The following is a 12,071-nucleotide window of genomic DNA, read 5'->3' as shown; positions in this document are numbered from 1 at the left end:
CCTTCCTGACGGTGCCGACACAGAGGAACTCTCAATGAAAGCACCAATGTCGGTGTCAAAACCGGCGGATCTCAGGTAGGGGGTCCCGAACTGTGCGTCTAGGCGGATGGTAACAGGAGACAAGGGACACGATGTTTTTACCCAGGTTCGGGCCCTCTCGATGGAGATAAAACCCTACTCCCACTTGATTAATATTGATGATATGGGTAGTACAAGAGTGGATCTACCACGAGATCAGAGAGGCTAAACCCTAGAAGCTAGCCTATTGTATGATTGTTGTTCGTCCTACGCACTAAAACTCTCCGGTTTATATAGACACCAAAGAGGGCTAGGGTTACACAGAGTTGGTTACAATGGGAGGAGATCTTCATATCGTATCGCCAAGCTTGCCTTTCACGCCAAGGAAAGTCCCATCCGGACACGGGACGGAGTCTTCAATCTTGCATCTTCAGAGTCCAGGAGTCTGGCCAAAGGTCATAGTCCGGCCATCCGGACACCCCCTAATCCAGGACTCCCTTAGTACGCATCTAGTCAAGAGCCCCCCAGGGCATAAAAGTATGGCCGATCGCCCATGATCACATCAACCACATCAATTCAATGGCAGTACCTCTAGACCTAGTAGTTAGGGGGCTCCATAACACATAAAGCCCCCATGGGTATGAAGCCACAAATAACATCTTCTAAAAGATGCAAGGCGCAAAGGCCAAGTTTATTGGCCCACCACTCTAACGATTGTCTTCGGCTCACCAAAAAAATGCTACGCCAAAGAATAAATCTTTGACACCTTCCCACCATGCGGTAGTTTACTGTATGCCAACGGGATAAACCACGTTGACTAGATTCCACATGGTAAATCACTCAGGCCAACACCGTGTGATGCAATCACACCTATGGGAAAGGCCGAACCCCGCCCTTAGAGCGGAAATCACACAGCTGCCGGAGTAGCGAGTCGCGCATGCCTATCAAAATTTAGATATGATAGCAAACTATCCAGACACCAACTGAGGAGTCCGCGCTACTTCACAGTATAACAGCTGGGTTTTCCAGGGTCTGATCATGAGCCCTCGGACCAACCACAAGAGGACGTTCAGCTACCTCCAAGTATTTTCCTTTACAAACTAAGTTTGACGCAGAACAGGATTGGTGACCTGGAATCGGCCAGGACACACAAGGAGCCCTCCTAAAGAAGGCAGTCTGGATTCACTTCAAATCCACTCACAGCCCCCCTCCAGTCTGGCCATCACAGGTTCTGCCAAACACACCTCTTTTCATAATCATAAATCGTACCCATATGCATAGACATATCATCCTACTACAATGCGTAGACTTAAATAACACTTACCGACCATCGTTTATCGCCGACGCCTCTCTGACAAAAAACAGCAGCCACGCTTCATGTTACGCCCGGTTATACCAGGGGCTTCACAGTACGACACTAAAGTACGACCACCTTTTCGGTCGCTCGGCACCCCGAACTTATAGCATTATATGCATCAGCTCCGAATCATGTCTTGGATCATTGGTTGGGTTTGCCCGGCTCCCATGTTTTGGTACCTTACGTTCCATTCTATCGGCTAAGGTAGCGCTGGGAGAACTACTGCGATTGTGTCCCGGTTTGGCCAGACGAGCACCTCAGTAGAGAAAGCCAAAAACCGACTGTCATGATGCAGCGAGAGCTGGTCAGCTGTTCGAGAGGTTGTAAAATCCTTAAAGATTCATTCCACACAACGCCATTATAAATGCAGAGTGCGACGGATCAGTCTTCTGATCAGGCGCCAATAGAGCCCCTAGTTCGGCCTTCCGAACACTAGGGGCTGCGCCGACCATACTCGAATTCCTATGGCTAAGTGAGAGTAATAAAGCCATATAGTCCGATTGCCTGGTTCACAGAGAGAAACACCTCCTTAAAAGGACCCAACTATGGGATAAAGAGCGTTTAGATATATCTAGAACACCCCCGTATTCTTTTTACGTGGGGGCAGAAGCCGACGACTAGTCAACTCTCAAGATTTGCATACAATAAACAGCCGCACAGGAAGAACATATGTTCAAACAAAACAGGCAATATATAATAAAAATGCCATTATCCCATATTACAAAAAGCGGAACGAATGCCCTCAGGGAAATATAATGTCTTTGGCACACTTATCCGCCGCAAGGCGGGCCCCTTTCAGTACACCTTCATAGTATAGTTCGGGCTTGCGGTGCTCCTTACCCTCCGACGGCCCCTCAGTCATCAGCTTCTCCGCGTCAAGCTTCCGCCAATGCACTTTTGCATGGGCAAACGCCATGCGTGCACCTTCTATACAGACTGATCACTTGATAGCATCTAGCCGAGGACAGGCACCCACAATCCGCTTCATGAGCCCGAGGTAACTGCTTGGAATCGGCTCCACAGGCCACAGCCGGACAACTAAGTCATTCATGGCTAGTTCAGCCGCCTGGTGCAGTTCGACCAGCTGCTTCAGCTAATCGATAAAAGGCACAGGATAGTTCGGCGCCAAATACTGCGACCAAAAATCCCTCTTTGCAGACTTCTTCTCCTCGGTTTGGTAGAATTGGGCGGCATCTGATATGCTGTGAGGAAGATCCGCAAAAGCCCCTGGAAAAATAAGAATTCAGCTTGCCGCTTAGGATTCTTCCCATTATCATGTACAAAGGGCTAAGAATACAGAAGGCCTTACCAGCCGCAACTTTCCGGGCCTCCTGAATGTCCCGCACATCACCTCGGGCTTCTTTCCGAGCACCTTCCGCAGCCTCGAGAGCTTGGGCGAGTTCGGATTTTTTCCCTACTAGACTCTGCTCCAAGCCCTCGCTTTTCTTCATAGCTTCCTGGAGCTCTCGCTCAGCTGCAATGACCCTGGCCTCGTGTTTTTCACGAAGCGCCTGTTCGGCGGCAGCCTTCTCGTTGGCATCGGCCACAGCCTTCTTTAGTGCCTCGTATTCGGCAATCGCTCCTAGAGCATACAATACAAATACTTTTCAGTAAGCACAACTATTCATTCGTGCCAACTTCAAGACAAATGTTTTCAATAGACCTTGCTTGTCTTCCAATTGATTCTTCACATGGCCGAGTTCTTCCTCGGCCTGTGCAAGGCTCTGCTTCAGTTCGGACACTTCCGCATTATAAGCGGCCGTCCTCTCTGCAGACGCCTGTTTTCACATAAAGGGGTATACGTCATTCACATAGGCTCCTGCGAAAGCAGAGGATTTGATCCCCTGCCTGGCCCCGTCTCCTCCGCCGGACAGTGTATCAGGGGCTACTACTCATATTATGACAATTCCTCAAAGGTTTCTTAGGAAACATACCTCAAAGGCCTTTATAAGGCCAAAGCAGGACTCATTCAGCCCGCTCTCGACGGACTGAATCTTCTCAACCAGTGCGCCCATGAGGGTCCAATGCTCATCGACGATAGACGCATTCTTCAACGCTGTCGATAGACCGCCGGGCAGCTCTGCTCGAACAGAGGATGCCGGCAGGGTTGGCAGGCCTCCCACCATCAAAGGTGACTGTTCACTCGATTCTGGAACCTCATACGTCCCGGGGGCCTTATACGCCCCCGCGTGTCCGGCTCCAGGGATATTGGTGGAAATATGCCCTAGAGGCAATAATAAAATGGTTATTATTATATTTCTTTGTTCATGATAATTGTCTGTTATTCACGCTATAACTGTGTTATCCAGAAATCGTAATACACGTGTGAATACATAGACTACAACATGTCCCTAGTAAGCCTCTAGTTGACTAGCTCGTTGATCAACAGATAGTCATGGTTTCCTGACTATGGGCATTGGATGTCATTGATAATGGGATCACATCATTAGGAGAATGATGTGATGGACAAGACCCAATCCTAAGCATAGCTCAAAGATCGTGTAGTTCATTTAGCTAGAGATTTTCCAAATGTCAAGTATCATTTCCTTAGACCATGAGATTGTGCAACTCCCGGATAACGTAGGAGTGCTTTGGGTGTGCCAAACGTCACAACATAACTGGGTGACTATAAAGGTGCACTACGAGTATCTCCGAAAGTGTCTGTTGGGTTGGCACGAATCGAGACTGGGATTTGTCACTCCGTATGACGGAGAGGTATCTCTGGGCCCACTCGATAATGCATCATCATAATGAGCTCAATGTGACCAAGTGTTTGGTCACGGGATCATGCATTACGGTACGAGTAAAGTGACTTGCCAGTAACGAGATTAAACGAGGTATTGGGATACCGACGATCGAGTCTCGGGCAAGTAACGTACTGATTGACAAAGGGAATTGTATACGGGGTTGATTGAATCCTCGACATCGTGGTTCATCCGATGAGATCATCGAGGAGTATGTGGGAGCCAACATGGGTATCTAGATCCCGCTGTTGGGTATTGACCGGAGAGGCGTCTCGGTCATGTCTGCATGTCTCCCGAACCCGTAGGGTCTACACACTTAAGGTTCGGTGACGTTAGCGTTGTAGAGATATTAGTATGCAGTAACCCGAAAGTTGTCCGGAGTCCCGGATGAGATCCCGGACGTGACGAGGAGTCCCGGAATGGTCCGAAGGTGAAGAATTATATATAGGAAGTCAGGTTTCGGCCATTGGGAAAGTTTCGGGGGTCACCGGTATTTTACTGGGACCACCGGAAGGATCCCGGGGGTCCACCGGGTGGGGCCACCTATCCTGGAAGGCCCCATGGGCTGAAGTGGGAGGGGAACCAGCCCCAGGTGGGCTGGTGCGCCCCCCCTTGGTCCCCCCTGCGCCTAGGGTTGGAAACCCTAGGGCGGGGGGCGCCTCCACCTGGCTTGGAGGGCAAGTTTCCCGCCTGGCCGCTGCCCCCCCCTTGGAGATCCCATCTCCTAGGGCCGGCGCCCCCCCTAGGGGGCCTATATAAAGAGGGTGGGGGTGTGAGGGCAGCCGCACCCATGCTCTTGGCGCTTCCCTCTCCCATTGCTACACCTCTCCCTCTCATAGAAGCTCGGCGAAGCTCTGCCAAAATCGCTGCTGCATCCACCATCACGCCGTCGTGCTGCTGGATCTCCGTCAACCTCTCCTTCCCCCTCGCTGGATCAAGAAGGAGGAGACGTCTTCCTCAACCGTACGTGTGTTGAACACGGAGGTGCTGTCTGTTCAGCACTAGGATCATCGGTGATTTGGATCACGACGAGTACGACTCCCTCAACCCCGTTCTCTTGAACGCTTCCGCTCGCAATCTACAAGAGTATGTAGATGCACTCCTTTATCTCGTTGCTAGATGAACCCATAGATGAAAGCGTAGAATTTTTTTATTTTCTGCAACGTTCCCCAACAGTGGCATCATGAGCTAGGTCTATGCGTAGTTCTCTTTGCACGAGTAGAACACAAATTTGTTGTGGGCGTAGATGTTGTCAACTTTCTTGCCACTACTAGTCTTATTTTTCTTCAGCGGTATTGTGGGATGATGCGGCCCGGACCAACCTTACACGTACGCTTACGTGAGACAGGTTCCACCGACTGACATGCACTAGTTTCATAAGGTGGCTAGCGGGTGTCTGTCTCTCCCACTTTAGTTGGAGCGGATTCGATGAAAAGGGTCCTTATGAAGGGTAAATAGAAGTTGGCAAATCACGTTGTGGCTTTCACGTAGGTAAGAAAACATTCTTGCTAGAATCCTTTTGCAGCCACGTAAAAACATGCAACAACAATTAGAGGACGTCTAACTTGTTTTTGCAGCATGTGTTTTCTGATGTGATATGGCCAAAAGTTGTGATGAATGATATATATGTGATGTATGAAATCATGTTCTTGTAATAGGAATCACGACTTGCATATCGATGAGTATGACAACCGGCATGAGCCATAGGAGTTGTCTTTATTTTTTTGTATGACCTGCGTGTCATTGAGAAATGCCATGTAAATTACTTTACTTTATTGCTAAATGTGTTAGCCATAGTAGTAGAAGTAATAGTTGGCGAGCAACTTCATGGAGACACGATGATGGAGATCATGATGATGGAGATCATGGTGTCATGCCGGTGACGAAGATGATCATGGAGCCCCGAAAATGGAGATCAAAGGAGCTATATGATATTGGCCATATCATGTCACTATTTGATTGCATGTGATGTTTATCATGTTTTTCATCTTATTTACTTAGAACGAAGATAGTAAATAAGATGATCCCTCATAATAATTTCAAGAAAAGTGTTCCCCCTAACTGTGCACCGTTGCAAAGTTTCGTTGTTTCGAAGCACCACGTGATGATCGGGTGTGATAGATCCTAATGTTCGAATACAACGGGTGTAAGCCAGATTTACACACGCAATACACTTAAGTTGACTTGACGAGCCTAGCATGTACAGACATGGCCTCGGAACACGGAGGACCGAAAGGTCGAGCATGAGTCGTATAGAAGATACGATCAACATGGAGATGTTCACCGATGTCAACTAGTCCGTCTCACTGATGATCGGACACGGCCTAGTTGACTCGGATCATGTTTCACTTAGATGACTAGAGGGATGTCTAATCTGAGTGGGAGTTCATTAAATAATTTGATTAGATGAACTTAATTATCACGAACTTAGTCTAAAATCTTTACAATATGTCTTGTAGATCAAATGGCCCACGTTACCCTCAACTTCAACGCGTTCCTAGAGAAAACCAAGCTGAAAGATGATGGCAGCAACTATACGGACTGGGTCCGGAACCTGAGGATCATCCTCGTAGCTGCCAAGAAAGATTATGTCCTAGAAGCACCGCTAGGTGAAGCACCAATCCTAGAGAACCAAGACGTTATGAACGCTTGGCAGTCTCGTGCTGATGATTACTCCCTCGTTCAGTGCGGCATGCTTTACAGCTTAGAACCAGGGCTCCAAAAGCGTTTTGAGCAACACAGAGCATATGAGATGTTCGAAGAGCTGAAAATGGTTTTCCAAGCTCATGCCCGGGTCAAGAGATATGAAGTCTCCGACAAGTTCTTCAGCTGTAAGATGGAGGAAAATAGTTCTGTCAGTGAGCACATACTCAAGATGTCTGGGTTGCACAACCGCTTGACTCAGCTGGAAGTTAACCTCCCAGATGACTCGGTCATTGACAGAATCCTTCAGTCACTCCCATCGAGCTACAAGAGCTTTGTGATGAACTTCAATATGCAGGGGATGGAAAAGACCATTGCTGAGGTATATTCAAAGCTGAAATCAGCGGAGGTGGAGATCAAAAAGGAACATCAAGTGTTTATGGTGAATAAAACCACTAAGTTCAAGAAAGGCAAGGGTAAGAAGAACTCCAAGACGGACGTCAAGGGAGTTGTCGCGCCCGGTAAGCCAATTGCCGGGAAGAAGTCAAACAATGGACCCAAGTCTGAGACTGAGTGCTTTTATTGCAAGGGAAGTGGTCAGTGGAAGCGGAACTGCCCCAAGTACTTAGGGGACAAGAAGGCCGGCAAAACCAAAGGTATATGTGATATACATGTAATTGATGTGTACCTTACCAGTACTCGTAGTAGCTCTTGGGTATTTGATACCGGTGCGGTTGCTTATATTTGTAACTCAAAGCAGGAGTTGCGGAATAAGCGGAGACTGGCGAAGGACAAGGTGACGATGCGCGTCGGGAATGGTTCCAAGGTCGATGTGATCGCCATCGGCACGCTACCTCTACATTTACCTACGGGATTAGTTTTAAACCTCAGTAATTGTTATTTATTACCAGCTTTGAGCATGAACATGTATCAGGATCTCGTTTAATTTGACATGGCTACTCATTTAAATCCGAGAATAATAGTTGTTCTATTTATATGAGAGATATGTTTTATGGTCATGCCCCGCTGGTGAATGGTTTATTCTTAATGAATCTCGAGCGTAATGTTACACATATTCATAGTGTGAATACCAAAAGATGTAAAGTTGATAATGATAGTCCCACATACTTGTGGCACTGCCGCCTTGGTCACATTGGTGTCAAGCGCATGAAGAAGCTCCATGCTAATGGACTTTTAGAGTCTCTGGATTATGAATCATTGACACATGCGAACCATGCCTCATGGGCAAAATGACCAAGACTCCGTTCTCCGGAACAATGGAGCGAGCAACCAACTTGTTGGAAATCATACATACTGATGTGTGTGGTCCAATGAGCGTTGAGGCTCGCGGAGGATATCGTTAAGTTCTCACTCTCACTGACCACTTGAGTAGATATGGGTATGTCTACTTAATGAAACACAAGTCTGAGACCTTTGAAAAGTTCAAGGAATTTCAGAATGAGGTAGAGAATCAGCGTGACCGAAAGATAAAATTCTTATGATCAGATCATGGAGGAGAATATTTAAGTCACGAATTTGGTACACACTTAAGGAAATGTGGAATCATTTCACAACTCACGCCGCCTAGAACACCTCAGCGTAACGGTGTGTCCGAACGTTGTAATCACACTTTATTGGATATGGTGCGATCTATGATGTCTCTTACTGATTTACCGCTATCATTTTGGGGATGCGCTCTAGAGACAACTACATTCACTATAAATAGGGCACCGTCTAAATCCGTTGAGACGACACCGTATGAATTATGGTCTGGGAAGAAACCTAAGCTGTCGTTTCTAAAAGTTTGGGGATGCGATGCTTATGTCAAGAAACTTCAACCTGAAAAGCTCGAACCCAAGTCGGAAAAATGCGTCTTCATAGGATACCCTAAGGAAACCATTGGGTATACCTTCTACTTAAGATCCGAGGGAAAGATCTTTGTTGCCAAGAACGGGTCCTTTCTAGAGAAAGAGTTTCTCTCGAAAGAATTAAGTGGGAGGAAGGTGGAACTTGATGAAGTACTACCTCTTGAACCGGTGAGTAGCGCAGCTCAGGAAGATGTTCCTGTGGTGCCAACACCAACTGAAGAGGAAGTTAATGATGATGATCAAGGTACTTCAAATCAAGTTACTACTGAACTTCGTAGGTCCACACGGACACGGTCCACACCAGAGTGGTATGGCAACCCTGTCCTGGAAATCATGTTGTTAGACAATGGTGAACCTTCGAACTATGAAGAAGCGATGGCGGGCCCAGATTCCAACAAATGGCTTGAAGCCATGCAATCCGAGATAGGATCCATGTATGAAAACAAAGTATGGACTTTGACAGACTTGCCCGATGATTGGCGAGCGATAGAAAACAAATGGATCTTTAAGAAGAAGACGGATGCGGATGGTAATGTTACCATCTATAAAGCTCGACTTGTCGCTAAGGGTTATCGACAAGTTCAAGGGGTTGACTACGATGAGACATTCTCTCCTGTAGCAAAGCTAAAATCCGTCCGAATCATGTTAGCAATTGCTGCATACTATGATTATGAGATATGGCAGATGGACGTCAAAACGGCATTCCTTAACATATATCTTAAGGAAGAACTGTATATGATGCAGTCGGAAGGTTTTGTCGACCCTGAGAATGCTAACAAGGTGTGCAAGCTCCAGCGATCCATTTATGTCATGGTGCAAGCATCTCGGAGTTGGAACATTCGCTTTGATGAGATGATCAAAGCGTTTGGGTTTATGCAGACTTATGGAGAAGCCTGCGTTTACAAGAAAGTGAGTGGGAGCTCTGTAGCATTTCCCATATTATATGTGGATGACATACTTTTGATGGGAAATGATATAGAACTTTTGGACAGCATTAAGGACCTTGGAGAAGCTGCTTACATATTAGGCATCAAGATCTATAGGGATAGATCGAGATGCCTCATAGGTCTTTCACAAAGCACATACCTTGATAAGATATTGAAGAAGTTCAATATGGATCAGTCCAAGAAAGGGTTCGTGCCTATATTGCAAGGTGTGAGATTGAGCTCGGCTCAATGCCCGACCACGGCAGAAGATAAAGAAGAGATGAGTGTCATCCCCTATGCCTCAGCCATAGGGTCTATTATGAAAGCCATGCTGTGTACCAGACCTGATGTAAACCTTGCCGTAAGTTTGGTAGGAAGGTACCAAAGTAATCCCGGCAAGGAACACTGGACAGTGGTCAAGAACATCCTAAAGTACCTGAAAAGGACTAAGGATATGTTTCTCGTTTATGGAGGTGACAAAGAGCTCGTCGTAAAGGGTTACGTCGATGCTAGCTTCGACACGGATCTGGATGACTCTAAGTCACAAATCGGATACGTGTATATTTTGAATGGTGGGGCAGTAAGCTGGTGCAGTTGCAAGCAAAGCGTCGTGGCGGGATCTACATGTGAAGTAGAGTACATGGCAGCCTCGGAGGCAACGCATGAAGCAATCTGGGTGAAGGAGTTCATCACCGACCTAGGAGTCATACCCAATGTGTCGGGGCCGATCGCACTCTTCTGTGACAACACTGGAGCTATTACACTTGCAAGGGAGCCCAGGTTTCACAATAAGACCAGGCACATCAAGCGTCGCTTCAACTCCATACGTGAAAATGTTCAAGATGGAGACATAGATATTTTTAAAGTACATACGGACCTGAATGTAGCAGATCCGTTTACTTAACCTCTCCCTAGGGCAAAACATGATCAACACCAGAACGCTATGGGTGTTTGATTCATCACAATGTAACTAGAATATTGACTCTAGTGCAAGTGGGAGACTGTTGGAAATATGCCCTAGAGGCAATAATAAAATGGTTATTATTATATTTCTTTGTTCATGATAATTGTCTGTTATTCATGCTATAACTGTGTTATCCAGAAATCGTAATACACGTGTGAATACATAGACCACAACATGTCCCTAGTAAGCCTCTAGTTGACTAGCTCGTTGATCAACATATAGTCATGGTTTCCTGACTATGGGCATTGGATGTCATTGATAATGGGATCAAATCATTAGGATAATGATGTGATGGACAAGACCCAATCCTAAGCATAGCACAAAGATCGTGTAGTTCGTTTAGCTAGAGCTTTTCCAAATGTCCAGTATCATTTCCTTAGACCATGAGATTGTGCAACTACCGGATACCGTAGGAGTGCTTTGGGTGTGCCAAACGTCACAACGTAACTAGGTGACTATAAAGGTTCACTACGGGTATCTCCGAAAGTGTCTGTTGGGTTGGCACGAATCGAGACTGGGATTTGTCACTCCGTATGACGGAGAGGTATCTCTGGGCCCACTCGGTAATGCATCATCATAATGAGCTCAATGTGACCAAGTGTCTGGTCACGGGATCATGCATTACGGTACGAGTAAAGTGACTTGCCGGTAACGAGATTAAACGAGGTATTGGGATACCGACGATCGAGTCTCGGGCAAGTAACGCACCGATTGACAAAGGGAATTGTATACGGGGTTGATTGAATCCTCGACATCGTGGTTCATCCGATGAGATCATCGAGGAGTATTTGGGAGCCAACATGGGTATCTAGATCCCACTATTGGTTATTGACCGGAGAGGTGTCTCGGTCATGTCTGCATGTCTCCCGAACTCGTAGGGTCTACACACTTAAGGTTCAGTGACGCTAGGGTTGTAGAGATATTAGTATGCAGTAACCCGAAAGTTGTTTGGAGTCCCGAATGAGATCCCAGACATCACGAGGAGTTCTGGAATGGTCCGGAGGTGAATAATTATATATAGGAAGTCAGGTTTCGGCCATCGGGAAAGTTTCAGGGGTCACCGGTATTGTACCGGGATCACCGGAAGGGTCCCGGGGGTCCACCGGGTGGGGCCACCTATCCCGGAAGGCCCCATGGGCTGAAGTGGGAGGGGAACCAGCCCCAGGTGGGCTGGTGCACCCCCCTTGGGCCCCCCTGCGCCTAGGGTTGGAAACCCTAGGGTGGGTGGCGCCTCCACCTGGCTTGGGGGGCAAGTTTCCCCCTGGCCGCCCCCCCTTGGAGATCCCATCTCCTAGGGCCGGCGCCCCCCTAGGGGGCCTATATAAAGAGGGGGGGAGGGGGGGCAGCCGCACCCATGCTCTTGGCGCCTCCCTCTCCCATTGCTACACCTCTCCCTCTCGTAGAAGCTCGGCGAAGCTCTGCCGAGATCACTGCTGCATCCACCACCACGCCGTCGTGCTGCTGGATCTCCGTCAACCTCTCCTTACCCTTTGTTGGATCAAGAAGGAGGAGACGTCTTCCTCAACCGTATGTGTGTTGAATGCGGAGGTG

This window comes from Triticum aestivum, chromosome 7B, assembly GCF_018294505.1.
Source record: "Triticum aestivum cultivar Chinese Spring chromosome 7B, IWGSC CS RefSeq v2.1, whole genome shotgun sequence".
NCBI lineage: Eukaryota > Viridiplantae > Streptophyta > Magnoliopsida > Poales > Poaceae > Triticum > Triticum aestivum.
The sequence above is the reverse complement of the archived record's forward strand: the minus strand, read 5'-3'. Positions refer to the sequence as shown.